The sequence below is a fragment of the Heptranchias perlo genome, chromosome 29 (genome assembly GCF_035084215.1).
Source record: "Heptranchias perlo isolate sHepPer1 chromosome 29, sHepPer1.hap1, whole genome shotgun sequence".
Taxonomy (NCBI): Eukaryota; Metazoa; Chordata; class Chondrichthyes; order Hexanchiformes; family Hexanchidae; genus Heptranchias; species Heptranchias perlo.
The window spans coordinates 34972440-34991221 of NC_090353.1; the positions used below are offsets into that span (position 1 = coordinate 34972440).

The window sequence follows — 18782 nt, forward strand, 5'->3', positions numbered from 1 at the left end:
CAAAGGGCAGCACCTCTGACAACACAGCACTCCCTCCATACTGCAGGTTATTCATTCAATATCATGGTAAGAGGTTCGAAACCACAACCTTTCACTCTTCGACCTTTTAATTCACAATATTTCTCAGAATAAAGTGCATTTTTAAAAAATATATCTAAATAAATACACGCTCTATTTTCAGAAGTGCTAAAATAGGCTGCCAAAGGAGTTAAAATGGAGTTGAGAGTTGAAAGTTTAGTGAAATAAGGGAGCGTCTCCAATGAAACCTCTCAAAACAGAGACCTTTCAGGATGAAGGTGGGGTTTTGGAAATTAAAGGAAGGGGGTGGGTGAAATTGGACAGATTATTATTGATCCTGCGGCTCCCCCTCCCCCTAAATAAATACACTAAGAAGCGGAGGACGGAAATGGGCAGTTAAAGCAATCTTTGCTCCTTTTTTTGTCACCGATCGTTCTGGATGAATCTATTTGGACCCGGTCCCTAAGGCTGGAGTCAGTGACAGTGTTGGGATTTGCCCCCTTTTTTTAATATTAGATCCATTTATAAATGCGCCACAAACGGGAACGCACGGACCCGCCGGTGCAAACAAGGAAAATCCACCCGATTAATTCTAAATATAATAACAACAATAAAAAAAAACAATGCAAAAAATAAAAAAAAATTAGATTAAAAAATTGCGAACCTGAAGCGCTCGAGTTTTTTTTTGTGTTTTAGTAAATGATTGACAGGTCGCGGGGGGGGTGATTGACAGGCGGGCGAGCCAGTGGGAGGAAAGGATACATTGCGCGGCCAATCAAGGCGGGAGGTGGGGATTGATACAGGAAGCGGGGCGGCCAATCGGGGTGGAGGGCGGCGCCGGTATGGTAATGAGGGAACGTGGGCGGACCAATGGGAGCGGGGCGGAGGCGGCCGTGAAACTGAAGGAACTTTTTGTAACAAACACATCAGCTGGAGGCTCACGTGGGGCCGCGGCATCGATCAATGACACCGACAGACAGACAGAGAGAGAGAGAGAGAGACAGACAGACACCCAGACAGACAGACAGACAGACAAAAAACACACACAGCAGCACCCCCCCCTCCCTATTAGATTTTAAAATACATCAAAAGCAAAAAAAAAAGGACCAGGTAAAGTCCAGACTTGTGTAATGAGGCCGGGCACTTGGCACTGCAGTAATTGACAGGGGCTGTCAGAGCTCCTGGGATCACAGTATTATATTGAGAGAGGATTTTGTCCTCTTGACTCCCTCCTCCTCCTCCCCCTTCCTACTCCTCTCTCTCTCTCTCTATCTATCTATATATACATATATGTGTTACTGACTTGGTCTTTACAGGCTGCTCCGCGATCGCTTTACAACCCCTAAAGGAGGATGAGGCGGTGCATTTGAAAGGCAACAAACATTTTTTTTAAATCCGGGATCCCACAAACGTGTCCAGTTTTTATCATTCCCTGGGCGCTGGATTTTTTTTTTGCGCTGAAGTTTTCATCAGAAAACGCCAGAGGAGTGGATTTTGGGGAGATCGGTTACAAAGTGTCAGGTTAGTGGCGAATTTATAACCCCAGAAATGTGTGTGTGTGTTTGTGTTAAAAATGCGATTTGATTCGATGAAATATGTAAGAAGTCATTAAGATATATTAAAGGAGAAATAGGTGATTTATATAAAGGATAGTCAGCGTTGAAGAGATGAGAGTTCTGTCAGCTTGGCTCACTTTTGCCTCTGGGTGAGAAGGTTGTGGGTTCAAGCCTCACTTCAGGACTTGAGCATATAATGTAGGCTGATATTTAATGGTTGGAGGTGCTGTCTTTCGGCTGAGATGTCAAAGCAAGGCCTTGCCTATATCGACAGTTCAGGTGGACGTTAAAGATCCCATCGCATTATTATAAGAGCAGGGAGTTCTCCTGGTGCCCTGGCCAACATTTCTCTCTCAACCAACATCACTTAAAACAGATTAATGGGTCATTGCTGTTTGTCGATCTTGCTGTGTGCTAGATGGCTGATGTGTTTTCCACGTAATAGCAATCATAGTACTCCAGTAATAGATTGTATGTGAAGTGCTTTGAGATACTTCTCAGAGTGTGATAAGCACCATTAAATGCAAGTTTTAAAAACTGTGTTTAATTTTAAAAGATCTGTAGGTGATATTTTAAAACTAAGATGAGTTAGTAAGAGCTGAACGGGTCCCATATTGAAAGCGTTAATTTGCACTAGAGAAGTTTGCAGCACACAAGGAGGCCATTCGGCCCATAATGTCTGTGCTGGCTCTTTGCTGGAGCAATCCAAATTAATCCCACTGCCTTACTCTCTCCCCATAGCATAACAGGGCTATAGCAATGATGCATTTGCAGGGAGGGGGGGCGGTGGTTATATGTAACTGTGTACCAATGCAAGCAAGCAATTAGTACATTTATATATTTTACCTCAAGATTATTTGCTTATTTGATGGTTATTTTATGCTTTATTAAATAGCATTTGATCTAATTTCTTCTGTTTTTTATCAGTTGTAGTGACACTGCCTGAATATGTTATGTCCTTCTATGTTTTCCGAATATCTGTTTGGCCTGCTTGTATTTTTTGTTAAATATTGTAAGCTGGCCCATCCCGATGGCTCAGTGTGTCAAAGCACCACGTCTTGTGATATTAAACTATATATACAGAGCATCGCAGGTTGTGCTGAGTATATTGATTTCAGTTCAGGGAGCTGGTTACAAGGCTGCCGTGGGTTTCTATTTCCTTGGATAATGGAGGTGGAAATTCAGCAGGCTTCTTGCTCCTGATCGCTGCCAGCGAGTCCTGTCTGAAAGCGAGGGTGTACTGGCCAAGAGCAGCATTGCAACTGGCTGTGAGGCCCGATGTGGCTGAATAACTTGGCGTCATTGACTGCTCGCGCTCACTTAAGAAGAACGGCGACTTGGGCCGAGATATCAGAGGATGTCCAGAGCCCCTAGCACCGTGCCCCAAGCAAGAGCAGGCACATTCACAAGAGGACGGAATTTTTTTTTGAAAAAAAAATTATCGCCGGAAATTTCCTCTGGGGGTTCTATCGATCGGCCGGTGTAACTTTGGCAGAAGATTGGCGGAAATGCTGTTTGCGCCTGTATCCAGAGTTTCCACTGAAGATACAACGGCCGATTATGACAACCCCCAAAGAAGTTTCCCAGCATATATTCTGTTCTCAATGGATATTTCTTTAGGCTAATTATAAATTGCAGCCTCAATAATATTAATAATATATAAGAAAGTTTTTTGGGGGCTGAAAATTATCATCAGAATATCAGAATGCTTGGAAACTGGAAGATCTCCCAAGGTGATAATCTGTCAGACTTCCCAGAGGAGGTGTTTCTGATGCTCAGTGGGTAAAAGTCTCACCTCTGAGTCAGAAGGTTGTGGGTTCAAGTCCCATTCCAGAGACTTGAGCACAAAATCCAGGCCGACACTCCAGTGTCAGTACTGAGGGAGCACTGCACTGTTGGAGGTGCCGTCTTTCAAATGCGATGCTAAACCGAGGCCCCGTCTGCCCTCTCAGGTGGACATATAAGATCCCACGGCCACTATTTCGAAGAAGAGCAGGGGAGTTCTCCCCTGGATAGGGGAGTCCTGGCCAATATTTATCCCTCAATTCATCTCATTGCTGTTTGTGGGATCTTGCTGTGCGCAAATTGGCTGCTGTGTTTCCCTACGTTACAACAGTGACTACACTTCAAAAGTACTTCACTGGCTGTAAAGCGCTTTCGGACGTCCTGAGGACATGAAAAGTGCTATATCAATGCAAGTTCATTCTTTCCTTGTCGATAAGTATGAAGCGATAGGTGAGATCAAAGGGGAAATAAAATCTATGAATGCAGGAAATAGAAAATAATGGAAATACAACATCTGAAAGAGAGAAGACTGGTTAACGTTTCTGTGGAACTGCTTTCTGGTAAAGGGCTGCATCTGAGTGAGAACCAGTTGCTCCTTGACCTGCTGTGTACTTGTGGCCTTTTCTGTTTGTATCATAAATAGACCAGCAGCCCATTATAATCTTGTACTTTCCCGCCAAGGCTTGCTTGTGTGAGCGCAATGTTATTATAAGTGGGTTTCATGTGTAGGTTCTTGAGGGGGTGACGCAGTAATGCCAAGAGCTGTTGATCATTGTGTGCTGTGGCATCGAGTGGTGTGGTGTGGACTCACGACCGCGGTTTGCTCTGCACTGAAATCCAATTGTGGCCGTGTTATTAGGGAGGGGCGGGGGTGGTGGGGGGTGTACAGTGGGTGTTACCTGCTCACCTCCTTCACTAGAGTACAGAGTGGGGTTGGGAGGTGATGCCAATCCGAGGGTATCCTGGGCTTTAGAAATAGAAGCATAGAATATAAAAGCACAGAAGTAATGCTAAACCTTTATAAATCACTGGTTAAGCCTCAACTGGAGCATTGTGTTCAATTCTGGGTGCCACACTTTAGGAAGGATGTCAAGGCCTTAGAGAGGGCGCAGAAGGGAATTAGGGGTTACGGGGAGCGGGCAGGAGATTGGACATGAATTTAGATTTGAGGTTGGGATCAGATCAGCCATGATCTTATTGAATGGCGGAGCAGGCTCGAGGGGCCGATTGGCCTACTCCTTATGTTCTTATGTTCTAAGAGATTTACCAGAATGGTACCAGTTATATGGAGAGACTCGAGAAGCTGGGGTTGTTCTCCTTAGAGCAGAGAAGGTTAAGATGAGATTTAATAGAGGTGTTAAAATTTTATGAGGGGTTTTGATAGAGTAAATAGGGAGAAACTGTTTCCACTGGCAGGAGGGTCGGTAACCAGGGGACACAGATTTAAGGTAATTGACAAAAGAACCAGAGGGAAGATAAAGAGAATTTTTTTTACGCAGCGAGTTGTTATGATCTGGAATGCACTGCCTGAAAGGGCGGTGGAAGCAGATTCATTTGTAACTTTCAAAAGATTAATGGATAAATACTTGAAAAGGAAAAATTTGCAGGGCTATGGGAAAAGAGTATGGGGAGTGGGACAAATTGGATAGCTCTTTTAAAGAGCCGGCATAGGCACGATGGGCCAAATGGCCTCCTTCTGTGCTGTAAGATTCTGAGCTTTGATGATCCTGGGCTCATCAATTGCATCTAGGAACAGGTTACCTGCGGGCATTTTTGAGCAGGGTGGGGTGTGGGATAACACAGAACCCAATACAGAGAGAAACAAAATGCATTGATCTTTAAATTTGATAGCATATATTTAAAGGGGGAGGTAGAGGGGCCAATTAACAGATCCCAAATAGAAGGGAAAACAGTCATAGAATCTAATAGGGTACGGGCCAGGATTGCAAGATTGTGGATAAATTGTCTACAAAACAACTGTGACTACACTCAAAAAGTGATCCAGAGACTTGAGCTCGCAATCCAGGCTGACATTCCGAGTGCAGTACTGAGGAAGTGCTGCACTGTCATAAGAACATAGGAACAGGAGTAGGCCATTCAGCCCCTCGTGCCTGCTCCGCCATTTGATAAGATCATGGCTGATCTGTGATCTAACTCCATATACCCGCCTTTGGCCCATATCCCTTAATACCTTTGGTCAGAGATACCATCTTTCAGATCAGACGTTAAACCACGGCCCAATCTGCCCTCTCGGGCAGACGTAAAAGATCCCACATCACTATGTCGAAGAAGAGCAGGGGAGTTCTCCCCGGTGTCCTGGCCGATATTTATCTCTCTACCAACATCACTTTAAAAAAACCCAGATTACCTGTTCATTATCACATTGCCGTTTTGTGGGATTTTGCTGTGCGCAAATTGGCTGCTGCGTTATGACAGTGCTTCATTGACTGTAAAGCACTTCGGGACGTCCTGAGGTCGTGAAAGGCGCTATATAAATGCAAGTCTTTTTCTTTTTTTATTGGCTGGGAAGCACTTTGGGATGTCCTTAGAAAGTGATAAGGAGATTCCTTTTTTTAAATGTGGGCTCTCTCTCTCTCTCTCCTTTCTTAATCCCGTCAAGCGAGATGTTGATACTTGAAAGAGAATCTCCCAAAATGACAGAGACTCGTAATAAAACCGACACGCGGCTAATGTAAGTTCAGCGTTGATTTGAGGTGAGATGCCTGTAATTGGGGGCGTCTTTAACATCTTTTGATTCAGGTGTTGTCAAGTTTAAACACCACAGTTGGTGAAAGAAACGGAGAGCTGCTAAATTGCGACTGACGCCTGTGAGAATATCTCAAGAATAGAGCAGACTGTTGATAGTGACCCATCAAGATACTAGGTGCCCCATTCATGCCCAAGTAATGTGCAGATAATCTGTGGTCACTTCTGGGCTAGTGATAAATGCACCATCTGGTGTGGTATTAAACCATACACACCATACCTGGGCTGTGCTGAGGTGTTCGGACGAGACGTTAAACTGAGGCCCCCTCTGCCCTCACAGGTGGACGTAAAAGAGGCCATGTCACTATTTTCGAAGAAGAGCTGGTGAGTTCTCCCCAGTGTCCTGGCCAATATTTATCCCTCAACCAATATCACTAAAACTAGATGATCCGGTCATTTATCACATTGCTGTTAGTGGGATCTTGCTGTGCACAAATTGGTTGCCATGTTTCCTCCAATAAAACAGTGACTGCACTTCAAAAAGTACTTCATTGGCTGTAAAGCACTTTTGGACTTCCTGAGGTCGTGAAAGGCGCTATATAAATGCAAGTTCTTTCCTTCTTTGATCTCAGGCGGCAACTGGCACACTGCAATTATCCTCAGTGACAGAGGAACATAGGAACAGGAGGAGGCCATTCAGCCCCTCGAGCCTGCTCCACCATTCAATTAGATCTGTACCTCAACTCCATTCACCTGCCTTCACTCCCCATCCCTTGATACCCTTAACCAACAAAAATCTATCGATCTCAGTCTTGAAAGTTCCAATTGATCCCCAGCATCCACAGCCTATTTTTGCAGGGGAGGGGGGGGGTGGGAACTGCGTGGGGGAAGAGTTCCAGATTTCCCCCTCAGCAGGGGGAGGAGGCAAAGGTCAGCCAGATCCCGCGTTCCTTATTGCTGGCTCCTGCTGGAAAGAGCGGACTTGTGGATGTTGGGTGAGGGCGGGGATGGATGAGGAAGGCTTAGCTGGCAGGCCCCTCCTCTGGGATTCAATGGCCCGCTCACGCTTACTGTCCAAGCACACAAATTAAGAATGGCCACTCGGGAGAGGAGCTGTTACTCCAGAGAGAGTTAATGCCCACAAGTGACGCTCGGAGAAAACTGGGGAGGAGAAAAAGAAAATCTTAAAAGTCTTTCACGAGCCATAGAGGAGAAATTTTTTTACGCAGCGAGTTGTTATGATCTGGAATGCATCGCCTGAAAGGGCGGTGGAAGCAGATTCAATAATAACTTTCAAAAGGGAATTAGCTAAATACTTGAAGGGGAAAAATTTGCAGGCTATGGGGAAAGAGCAGGGGGAGTGGGACTAATTGGTTAGCACTTTCAAAGAGCCGGCACAGGCACGATGGGCCGAATGGCCTCCTTCTGTGCTGTAAGATTGTATGATTATTCTTTCAAAAATAAATCTTTACTACCAACTCCAAGCCTGACAGATTGAGCTTGTGATAGATGTGATTTCTCTTTCCACCAATTCATGAAGAATTCATAATGAGGTAAAGTGGGAGAGGGTCGTGTGGAACATAAACACTGGCATAGACCAGTTGGGCCGAATGGCCTGTTTTTGTGAGGTAAATTCTATGTAATTCTAATTTCTGCCTGTATTCCCAGTGCGGTGTCTTCTCCATTCAGCGATCCTTGTCGACAAGCAAGTCGTAGGCTTTTGTTGAGAATTTTTACTCCGTAAAACAAAAACAGACAGGAAGTTCCGTCAAAGTAGAAGGGAGTTTATAAGTGCAGTTGGTGTTGACCTGATCGAGAGCGACTGATGAATGGTGGGCTCTGAGCTGGAAAGATGTTGAACTATATGGTGCCAAAATTAGGAATTAATAGACTTTTTTCAAGAACTTTAAAAAAATATTGTTCTTATTAAAGTGAGGGACGTTAGTGTTGGGGAATGGAACAATTTCCCAAGTCTTGCATCAAACGCTCCCGGGGCAGGTACAGCACGGGTTAGATACAGAGTAAAGCTCCCTCTACACTGTCCCATCAAACACTCCCAGGGCAGGGACAGCACGGGTTAGATACAGAGTAAAGCTCCCTCTACACTGTCCCATCAAACACTCCCGGGGCAGGTACAGCACAGGTTAGATACAGAGTAAAGCTCCCTCTACACTGTTCCATCAAACACTCCCAGGGCAGGGACAGCACGGGTTAGATACAGAGTAAAGCTCCCTCTACACTGTCCCATCAAACACTCCCGGGGCAGGGACAGCACGGGTTAGATACAGAGTAAAGCTCCCTCTACACTGTCCCATCAAACACTCCCAGGGCAGGGACAGCACGGGTTAGATACAGAGTAAAGCTCCCTCTACACTGTCCCATCAAACACTCCCAGGGCAGGTACAGCACGGGTTAGATACAGAGTAAAGCTCCCTCTACACTGTCCCATCAAACACTCCCAGGGCAGGTACAGCACGGGTTAGATACAGAGTAAAGCTCCCTCTACACTATCCCATCAAACACTCCCAGGGCAGGTACAGCACGGGTTAGATACAGAGTAAAGCTCCCTCTACACTGTCGCATCAAACACTCCCAGGGCAGGTACAGCACGGGTTAGATACAGAGTAAAGCTCCCTCCACACTGTCCCATCAAACACTCCCAGGGCAGGTACAGCATGCCCCTGGCTCGATTCTAACCTCCAACACCCTTCTGCATCAATTCTCACACCTGCATTTTGTAGTTTATCCGAGAGAGATCACCAGTTTGTTCCGGATTATGGACAGCTCAGTGCTGGTGGGTTGTACCCATCGGGAACTGGGTTGTGACTACATAAATCCATTTAACAAAGGTCCCTTGCAGCCAGCAGCAGAAGAGATGTTCATGGAGCTGCCCTGAGCACAAATCAAATCCAGGCCACAGAAATATAGGAACATAGGAACAGGAGTAGGCCATTTAGCCCCTCGTGTCTGCTCCGCCATTTGATAAGATCATGGCTGATCTGTGATCTAGCTCCATATACCTGCCTTTGGCCCATATCCCTTAATACCTTTAGTTGCCAGAAAGCTATCTATCTCAGATTTAAATTTAGCAATTGAGCGAATGATGTACTAACCCACCACATCACCAATCCACCTGCTCTTACCAGCCCCGAGCTTGATAATAGATGGTCAAGACTGGCTGAGGGAAGGGTCTTGGACTTTGAGTTCTCTCCCCTAATGTTTGTAAACCCCTCGCACCCCACCTGACCATTGAATTGAGCCTTTAGTGCCCGTGGAGTCTTGAGTGGGGTTTGATACTATCGAGAATCATCAAGAGAAAGTTTCTTTGTGTTTTGACAAGAATTTGAACGTTCAATGAATCAGCTTGGAAGTGCTATTTTTTTTCAGCTTGTGCTCATTTAAAAGAGATCTGTGGTTTCCTCTTAGCCCTGAACTGCCTAACACTCCGTATTAGAAAATATTTCAATGAATTTAAACGAAACCTCCCAACAGTAGCTGTGAAATATCGTAACATATTTCAATAGCTTGAAGTGGGAGAGAATTCGCCAAGGTTCACCGGCCAAAAAGGAGGCTTCCCTTCAGTCAATATGAAACAGTGGTCGATATGTGGGTCCTGAGATGCTTTGGGCCTGCTATGTGTCAGAGAGTTGCAGGGCCTAGTGCAGCGCCCAAACCAACCCAAGGAATCACGAGACTACTGCTGTAACTGGCCCCTGACCCACTTCACAGGATGTGGGTGTCACTGGCAAGGCCAGCATTTGCAGCCCATCCCGACTCGCCTTGATTGAGGGGCTTGCTAGGCCCCTTCTGAGGGCAGTTACAAGTCAACCACGTTGGTATGGGGTCTGGAGCCACAAATAGGCCCAGCGCGGGTAAGGACGGCAGGTTTCCTTCCCTAAAAGGACATCAGTGAACCAGTTGGGTTTTTATGACAATCCGATAGCCTCACGGTCACTTTTGCTGACACCAGCTTTCTATTGCCAGATTTTTTTTTTAAAAACTGAATTCAAATTCTCAAACTGCCCCGTTGGGATTTGAACTCACGTTCTCGGGATTAAACTAGGGACCAGAGCTAGGGGCCATAAATATAAGATAGTCACTAATAAATCCAATAGGGAATTCAGGAGAAACTTCTTTACCCAGAGAGTGGTGAGAACGTGGAACTCGCTACCACAAGGAGTAGCTGAGGCGAGTAGCATAGATGCATTTAAGGGGAAACGAGATAAGTACATGAGGGAGAAAGGAATAGAAGGATATGCTGATAGGGTTCAATGACGAGGGGTGAGAGGAGGCTCGTGTGGAGCATAAACACTGGCATAGACCAGTTGGGCCGAATGGCCTGTTTCTGTGCTGTACATTCTATGTAGTTCTATGTAATATGTGTATACTTTTATCTGTTGTTGCAACGTGGCCCACTCTTTGTGGCATGAGATGGAGGGGTAGCAGTGTAGGAACGGGGATTCTCGAAATGAACTGAGCTCGAAGAGGGAACCGAAAGCAACTGCGCTTTTCTAAATAAAACTCTGTCTGAATGATACCGGAGGCTGCAAATTACAGGTTGTACTGGTGCACAGTCTGACATCAGAACGTGAAAATTACAAGGTTTGTATTTTTAAATACAATTAAGTGTGCTGTGTGTGTGCGTATAAATATACACGTTGCTGCATTTCACTGCAGAGCCTCTGTAATAGCAGACAGACAGACAGACAGTGATTAGAGTCGGAATAAATTTCGGCAATTCCAAGAATTGTCGTTGCTATTTTTAAACCGAATATTTGTAGCTGAGTTTGAGGATGGGGGAGGAAATCTTATCATACCTTCTGTCTTCTTTTGTTTTCCCTCCCCTACTGATGGCCGTAACTCTCGCTGGGGAAAAATTCCTATGTTACTTCACCCAAGAGGCTGTTCTTCATATGTATCATAGAAGGAGGCCATTCGACCTATCGTGCTTGTGCCGGCTCTTTGAAAGAGCGATCCAATTAGTCCCACTCTTTCCCCATTGCCCTGCAAATTTTTCCTTTTCAAGTATTTATCCAGTGCCCTTTAGAAAGTTATTATTGAATCTGCTCCCAAAACCCATTCCAGACCATAACAACTCGTTACTTAAAAAGATTTCTCCTCATCTTCCCTCCCTGGTCCTTTTGCCAATTATCTTAAACCCCCGGACAGTAAGCATCAGTGGGCTGTTCAACCATGAGGGGCATTGCAACCAGGCCTGATCCTGTCCTCACGACACCCACGCACACGTGTCACCGGATAATGATCAGGAGCAGCAAGCCTGGATGGTTTCTCCCCCTCTCTCACTGAGGCAAATTGCAGCCTCTCAATCACTGTCACAGTTATCTCAGGATGGACCGTCGATCAAACCTGAGGACTTCCCTGCTCTCTCTCTGGCTCAGTGCTACAGCAATTACCCACTGAGCCAGCGGGGAGAACTGTGTGCTTTTTTTTTTAAATAATTGTGCTTATCACGCTGAGGGATGTTTATTGCTGGAGAATGGAGCTTTCCCCATTTCAGGCACCCAGCATCAGCAGCAAGCACTCCCGGGTCAGGTACAGCACATTCAGATGCAGAGTAGAGCTCCCTCTACACTGCCCCAACAAGGGGCTGCATATAGTGACACCACTATTTCCAGCCAGAATGGAGATGATTGGGTAATTCCTCCGTCGATCACGCCTGGAGACCCCACTGCTGTAAGTGACTGGGATTGATTTTACGCACATAATTTGTATTATGCAACTATCCTCCACTCCCTGCATTTTGCTGGAGAAATCACCCTGCTTTTATCGGGAGAAGTTGCTGTAGTTTCGGCCATGAGTTCTGTATGCTGTATTTGGTAGAAACCTTTTTTTAAATAGTGTCTGTATACTGTTGTAGTGCACTGTTTAAATGGCTGTATATATTGACACCGCTATTTCCGGCCAGAATGGAGATGATTGGGTAATTCCTCCGTCTGGAGAGGTGCCTCTTCCAACCTCAGAACAGTGCTCCCCACTGCATCAGTTTGACATTTATTTCCCTTTCCCACATCTTTTGTCATTAGTGCCAGTAGTATAGTGGTTATGCTACTAGACTCGTAATCCGGAGGCCTGGACTAAATCCAGCAGCACGTGAGTTCTAATCCCACCAGGACAGTTTGAGATGATTTGAATTCAGTTTAGAAAAATCTGGGAATTAAAAAAGCTGGTATCAGTAAAAGTGACCATGAAGCTATTGGATTGTCATAAAAACCCAAACAGGTTCACTAAGTTCCTTTAGGGAAGGAAACCTGCTGTCCTTGTCTGGTCTGGGCTGAAATCAGTGTGGTTGACTCTGAAGTGGCCTCGCAAGACACTCAGTTGTGTCAAACTGCTATCAGCAGAAGTCCCACTGGCACCTTCTCTAGGGATAGGTCAGCAATGCCCACATCTTGAGAATGAATTTAAAAAAAAAACACATGCAGTTTTATGCTGTGAGTCGACATGGAGCTGGGTTGAGACTGGCCAAACTCATTTCACATAGGACTCTTCCATCCCATCAGCCAGGGCTGGATTTGAACCCAGGTCCCAGAGGTGAAAGGCCAGGATTCAAACTGTATTCATACTTCATCAAACGAATGATGCTATAATGGGGCCCTTGGAGAAGCAGGCATGTAACACTTTTGAGATAGGGCAATCACAACTGCTGAATAAGGCCCCTTAACTTCCAAAACAAAATCTTGCCAGTTCTACTAAGCGAGACTAAACAGCGCAGCCAATTTCCGGCATGTAGAGGATAATAGATAGTGGGCAGTAATTCAGATGAGTGGTTGGATAATGTCACTAACTGTGAGGTATAATTTCCTTTGTAGTTACAATCCTTTACAATCAGTAAGTGTGTTGGTTTGGCTCAGCTGGTATCAGTTTCACTGCTCGATCATAAGGCTGGAACCCAGGCTGACACTCCTAGTGCAGTACTGAGGCAGTGCTGCACTGTTGGAGGTGCCGTCTTTCGGATGAGACGTTAAACCGAGGCCCCCGTCTGCCCTCTCGGGTGGACATAAGAAGAGCAAGGGAGTTCTCCCTGGTGCCTTGGCCAATATTTATCCCTCAACCAACATCACTTTATATATAAAAAAAAACAGATTATCAAGTCATTTTATCTCTCTGCTGTTTGTGGGACCTTGCTGTGCACAAATTGGCTGCCGCGTTTCCTACATTACAACAGTGACAACACTTCAAAAAGCATTTCATTGGTTGTAAAGCCCTTTGGGACGTCCTGAGGTTGTGAAAGGCGCTACATAAATGCAAGTTCTTTCTTTAAAGGTGGTTCAGGTGGACGTTAAAGAACCCATGATGCTATTCAAAGGAGAGCAGGGACACACGGGCTGTCTGGCTCTCCCGAAAGAGTACGGGATTCTCAAGGCAAAAATGGGGGCCCCCCACCCCCGCCGAAAATTCAGTGCTATGGAACCATTTCTAGGGCCACCCGGGAAATCTCCTGCTTTCCTGTACAGCCAATTTGCCTCTGCCTTGGCCGACATTCCTCTCTGAACCAACCCCACAAAAAACAGATAAACTGGTCGTTCATCCCATTGTTGCTTGTGGGATCTTGCTGTGCGCAACATGGCTGCTGCATTTGCCTCCATAGCAACAATTATTGCACTTCAAGGTCATTCGTTGTCTTTGAGATGTTTCTGAGAGATGTGATAAGACGTTATATGCATGTGAGTCTTTGATTTTCTTTCTCATCATTTTAAGGCATCTATTGTGACTGTGGTAAAGGCTGCGTTATGTTGTAAAAAAAATAAAGATGGTTAGTGCAATACATGAAAATTTGTGGTACTGTGTGACCATATGGCATGTGCAGCTATTAGGTACTTTATGGCACTCTGACACTGCAGGTAGCGTTTATTTTTAAATTCCTTCTTGGGATGTGGGCAATTTATTGCCCACTTCTAGGTGCCCTACATACAATTGGATGTATTGCGAGGCCCCTTCAGAGGGCAGTTATGAGTCAACGGGGTAGATTTGTGCAGTAGTGTAAAACTGCGAGTTGGCAGCCTGTTCGACATCTCTTCCCCGTTTTTATTTCCACTGCCACAGCTGTGACTATTACCAGAATGCCGGAATATCATATTGTAAACAACTTTTATTATCTGAGCGTTGTCATATATTGATTGAAATGGGCTTAGATACTGGGGGAAGGGGGAGTTTTGACCTACTGCGGGTTGGCTCGTGCCCATCAAAATGTAACCCACGTCTTGGACTTGAAGTGAGGGCGTAACACGTAATGAAATTTCCCTCCTCCAAAATGGAGTTGACTCCCCCTGTGCCAGCTCTCCACTTACTGGCTATTCTGACCACCCCTTATGTTCCCTGCTCTTACGATCAAACGGTGAATGGGCACATTCTGCTGACGGCCGGAGGGGAGAGGGGGTGGGTGGGTGGGGGGGGGGCGGTGGGGGAGGGTTGAGTGGGGGGAGGGGGTACCCTTGTGCCCGTCTGCGCTCCTACCATAAATGCTGGCGTGGGTTCCAGTATGTGAGCAGAACCCATCTGTCAGGGGTTTTTTTTTGCGCCAAATGTAACAAGGTTTAGAGGACGAGTAAATGATCGAGACTTGTGGGGGTGGTGATGGGGGGGCGGGGGAGAGAGGAATTGGGACAGAATTTCCCTGTCTTTGTGTCACTAGTTAAGCCAGGTGTTCACTATTTCACCCTTTGACCCTCAGAGGCCAGCTCCTTACCTTTGACCCTCAGAGGCCATTCTAACTTCCTGTTGCAATGCTATAAATAGAGCATGGACCTATCCTGTTTCCTGTTTGTCACAAATTTTGTTTCCACTCTGTCCGCTTAATTGCTGCACATTGTCCAGTGATGTCTTTGCTTGTATGAGGGGAGTGGGCGGGGGATTATATTTTTGTGTTCAACAAGTTGAACAGACCCTGCCTGTAAGATTCTCAGTCAATCTGAAGAAGCCACTCGTGCCAGTGACTAAAAGCAGTGAGCTACATCTGTCCCACGTGCTGGAACAGATGGCCAATTGGCGCCAAAGTCTCCACTTGCTTGCCCTCGTATTCCCATCTCTCATTTCTTGTCTCTGGGGCTGAATCCGCCACCAGGGATCTTCTCCTCCAGCCCAACAACCCTCTGAGATCTCTGCGTTCCTTCAACTCTGGCCTCTTATCCACATCCCCCACTTCCTTCGCCTCACCACTGGCCGCCGTGCCTTCAGCCGTCCAGGCCCTAAGCTCTGGAATTCCCTCCCTAAACCTCTCCGCCCCTCTACCTCTCTCTCCTCCTTTAAGACGCTCCTTAAAACCTACCATTTCGGGAGCAAGTCTAGTTTTTCACTCTGTGTGTCTCTCTGTCACTGTCTGTACGTGTGTCTCTCTGTCACTGTTTATAATGGGGAACAAGGAAATGGCAGAGTAATTAAACAAATACTTTGGTTTTGTCTTCACAGAAGAGGACACAAATAACTTCCCAGAAATGCTAGGGAACCAAGGGTCTAGTGAGAAGGAGGAATTAAAGGAAGTTAATATTAATTAAAAAAATAGTGCTGGAGAAATTAATGGGACTGAAAGCCGATAAATCCCCAGGGCCTGATAATCTGCATCCTAGAGCACTAAAAGAGGTAGCCATTGAAATAGTGGATGCATTAGTTGTCATCTTCCAAAATTCTGTAGATTATGGAACAGTTCCTGCAGATTGGAGGGTGGCAAATGTAACCCCACTGTTTAAAAAAGGAGGGAGAGAGAAAACAGGGAACTACAGACCGGTTAGCCTAACATCAGTAGTAGGGAAAATGCTAGAGTCTATTATAAAGGATGTGACAACAGGACACTTAGAAAATATCAACGGGATTAGACAAAGTCAACATGGATTTATGAAAGAGAAGTCGTGTTTGACAAACCTACTGGAGTTTTTTGAGGATGTAACTGTTAGAATAGATAAGGGAGAACCAGTGGATGTGGTTTATTTGGATTTTCAGAAGGCCTTTGATAAAGTCCCACATCAGAGGTTAGTGTGCAAAATTAAAGCACATGGGATTGGTGGTAATATACTGGCATGGATTGAAAATTGGTTAACAGACAGGAAACAGAGAGTAGGAATAAACGAGTCTTTTTCAGGGTGGCAGGCGGTGACTAGTGGGGTACCGCAAGGATCAGTGCTTGGGCCCCAGCTATTCACAATATATTTCAATGATTTGGATGAGGGAACCAAATGTAATATTTCCAAGTTTGCTGACAACACAAAACTAGGTGGGATCGTGAGTTGAGAGGAGGATGCAAAGAGGCTTCAAGGCGATTTAGACAAGTTGAGTGAGTGGGCAAATACATGGCAGATGCAGTATAATGTGGATAAATGTGAAATTATCCACTTCGGAAGGAAAAACAGAAAGGCAGAGTATTATGTAAATGGTGATAGATTGGGAAATGTTGATGTACAAAGGGACCTGGGTGTCCCTGTACACCAGTCACTGAAAGCAAACATGCAGGTGCAGCAAGCAGTTAGGAAGGCAAATGGTATGTTGGCCTTCGTTGCAAGAGGATTTGAGTACAGGAGCAAGGATGTCTTACTGCAGTTATACAGGGCCTTGGTGAGACCACACCTGGAGTATCGTGTGCAGTTTTGGTTTCCTTACCTAAGAAAGGATATACTTGCCATAGAGGGAGTGCAGCGAAGATTCACCACACTGATCCCTGGGATGGCAGGACTGTCGTATGAGGAGAGATTGGGTCAACTAGGCCTGTATTCACTAGAGTTTCGAAGAATGAGAGGGGATCTCATTGAAACATATAAAATTCTGAGAGGGCTAGACAGACTGGATGCAGGGAAGATGTTTCCCCTGGCTGGGGGGTCCAGAACGAGGGGTCACAGTCTCAGGATATGGGGTAGGACATTTAGGACTGAGATGAGGAGAAATTTCTTCATTCAGAGGGTGGTGAATTCACTACCACAGAAGGCTGTGGAGGGCAAGTCACTGAATATATTTAAGATGGAGCTGATAGATTTCTAGAGACAGAAGACATCAAGGGGTATGGGGAGAGAGCAGGAATATGGTATTGAGATGGAGGATCAGCCATAATCATATCGAATGGTGGACTAGGCTCGAAGGGCCGAATGGCCTGATCCTGGTCCTATTTTCTATGTTTCTATGTCTGTACTTGTGTCCATCTATCACTGTCTGTACATGTATCCCTCTGTCACTGTCTGTACGAGTGTCCCTCTGTCACTGTCTGTACATCTCTCTCTCTCTCTCTCTCTCTCTCACTGTCTGTACATGTGTCTCTCTGTAGCTGTCTGTATGTCTCTTTCCGTCAATGTGTGTATGTCTCTCTCTGTCTGTCTCCCTGTCTGTCCGTCTGGCTTCAGTGTGGGTGGAATCTAGTACTATTTGTTGAGAGTTAACCCATTCTCCAGCCTGGGCTTGCTGGAGGAGCAGGTACTGCACATTATGCTAAATTGCAAGAATGCCATTTAAACTATATTTAGAGCCAAGCTGTCCAGAGCGCATTTAGTTCCAAGCTAAATATAGGTCTGTGCCAGTAAGCAGGGGAGGGGAGTGGGGGGGGGGGGGGGGGGGTCAGAAAAGGAGGTCGTGAGTACCTCGTCTCCAAATGCCTGAAATTTGAGCTGTTTTATGACGTGGCTCATTCCTTGGAGCCTTGCCAGTTGAAAAGGAAAGAGGTGCCCAACTCTCGGTGCTGTCAGTCCGTGTTGCCAGCTCTTAACCCCTTTATAAATAGCCCGGTTCTCTTTAGCATAGGGGTACCTGGCTTGGGGGGGGGGTGCCCAGACCAAAATCAGACAGGGGGAGAGAGGGAGAGGAGAGCAGGATCGAGGCTTGAGTTCTGTCTTGCAGCTGGTGAAAAGTCGTTGGAAAGCTCAATAATTAACACCCCGCAACACAGGACACAGCAGCAGAGCAGTGCAGTGGTTATGTAACTGCACTTGTAATCCAGAGAGCGTGAGTTCAAATCCCACAATAAAATCTGCTATCAGTAAAAGTGACCATGAAGCTGTCGGATTGTCATTAAAAACTAGCCAACTGGTTCACTTAACGTCCTTCAGGGAAGGAATTCTGTTGTCCTTACCCGGTCTGGGCCTATATGTAACTCCAGCCCCCACACCAACATAATTGACTCTTAACTGCCCTCTGAAGGGGCCCAGCAGGCCACTCAGTTATGCAGAGGCAACTCGGGGATGGGCAATAAATGCCGGCCATGCCAGTGACACCCAAATCCCGAGAATGAATAATAATTTTTTTAAAAGACACAAGGTGACTTTTGTTTTTCAAAAAACAAAATGACTTTTAAGGAGTAGTTTTTGAAGTTCCCGGCCAAGAGCCTCACTTCCCTGGAGCCCGTATTGGAAATTTGGGTGCATGCTGTCCCATCATCTTCCCGTCAATTATCGCTCCGTAAATGATGCGCCTGAATTGCCAACGTGGGCTTTAGGTAGCCAAGGCAACTCCGCTAGGTCTGCGAATCCAGTAAAAGACCCTTTGGATGGCTGGTTTACCATTTTAGAGGTTTTTCTGGACTGTCTATTCGAAAACTGGACCGTCCGGCTCACCCCCCCAAGGCTTTGACCTGTGCATCGGCTCTGGATCACGGACCGTATGACAGTGCTACGGCACTTTTACATTCCAGTGATTTCTTTTTTTTTTGTAGCACAAAGTGGCCTCGTGTCCCAGTCTCCATTTTTAAAATCCTCATCCTCATGTTCAACCCTTTCCTGTGGCCTCGTC

At 45.9% G+C, this 18782-nt stretch overlaps 1 protein-coding gene across 1 annotated transcript in view; it reads left to right on the forward strand.

Moving 5' to 3' along the window:
• Positions 1 to 948: 948 nt before the first annotated feature.
• mef2b (myocyte enhancer factor 2b) overlaps positions 949 to 18782 on the forward strand; it is a 100786-nt gene continuing 82952 nt past the window's right edge. The window contains exon 1 of the mRNA XM_067968494.1: positions 949 to 1539. The gene's annotated coding sequence lies outside the window, so the exon portion shown is untranslated. The remainder of the gene's footprint in view (positions 1540 to 18782) is intronic.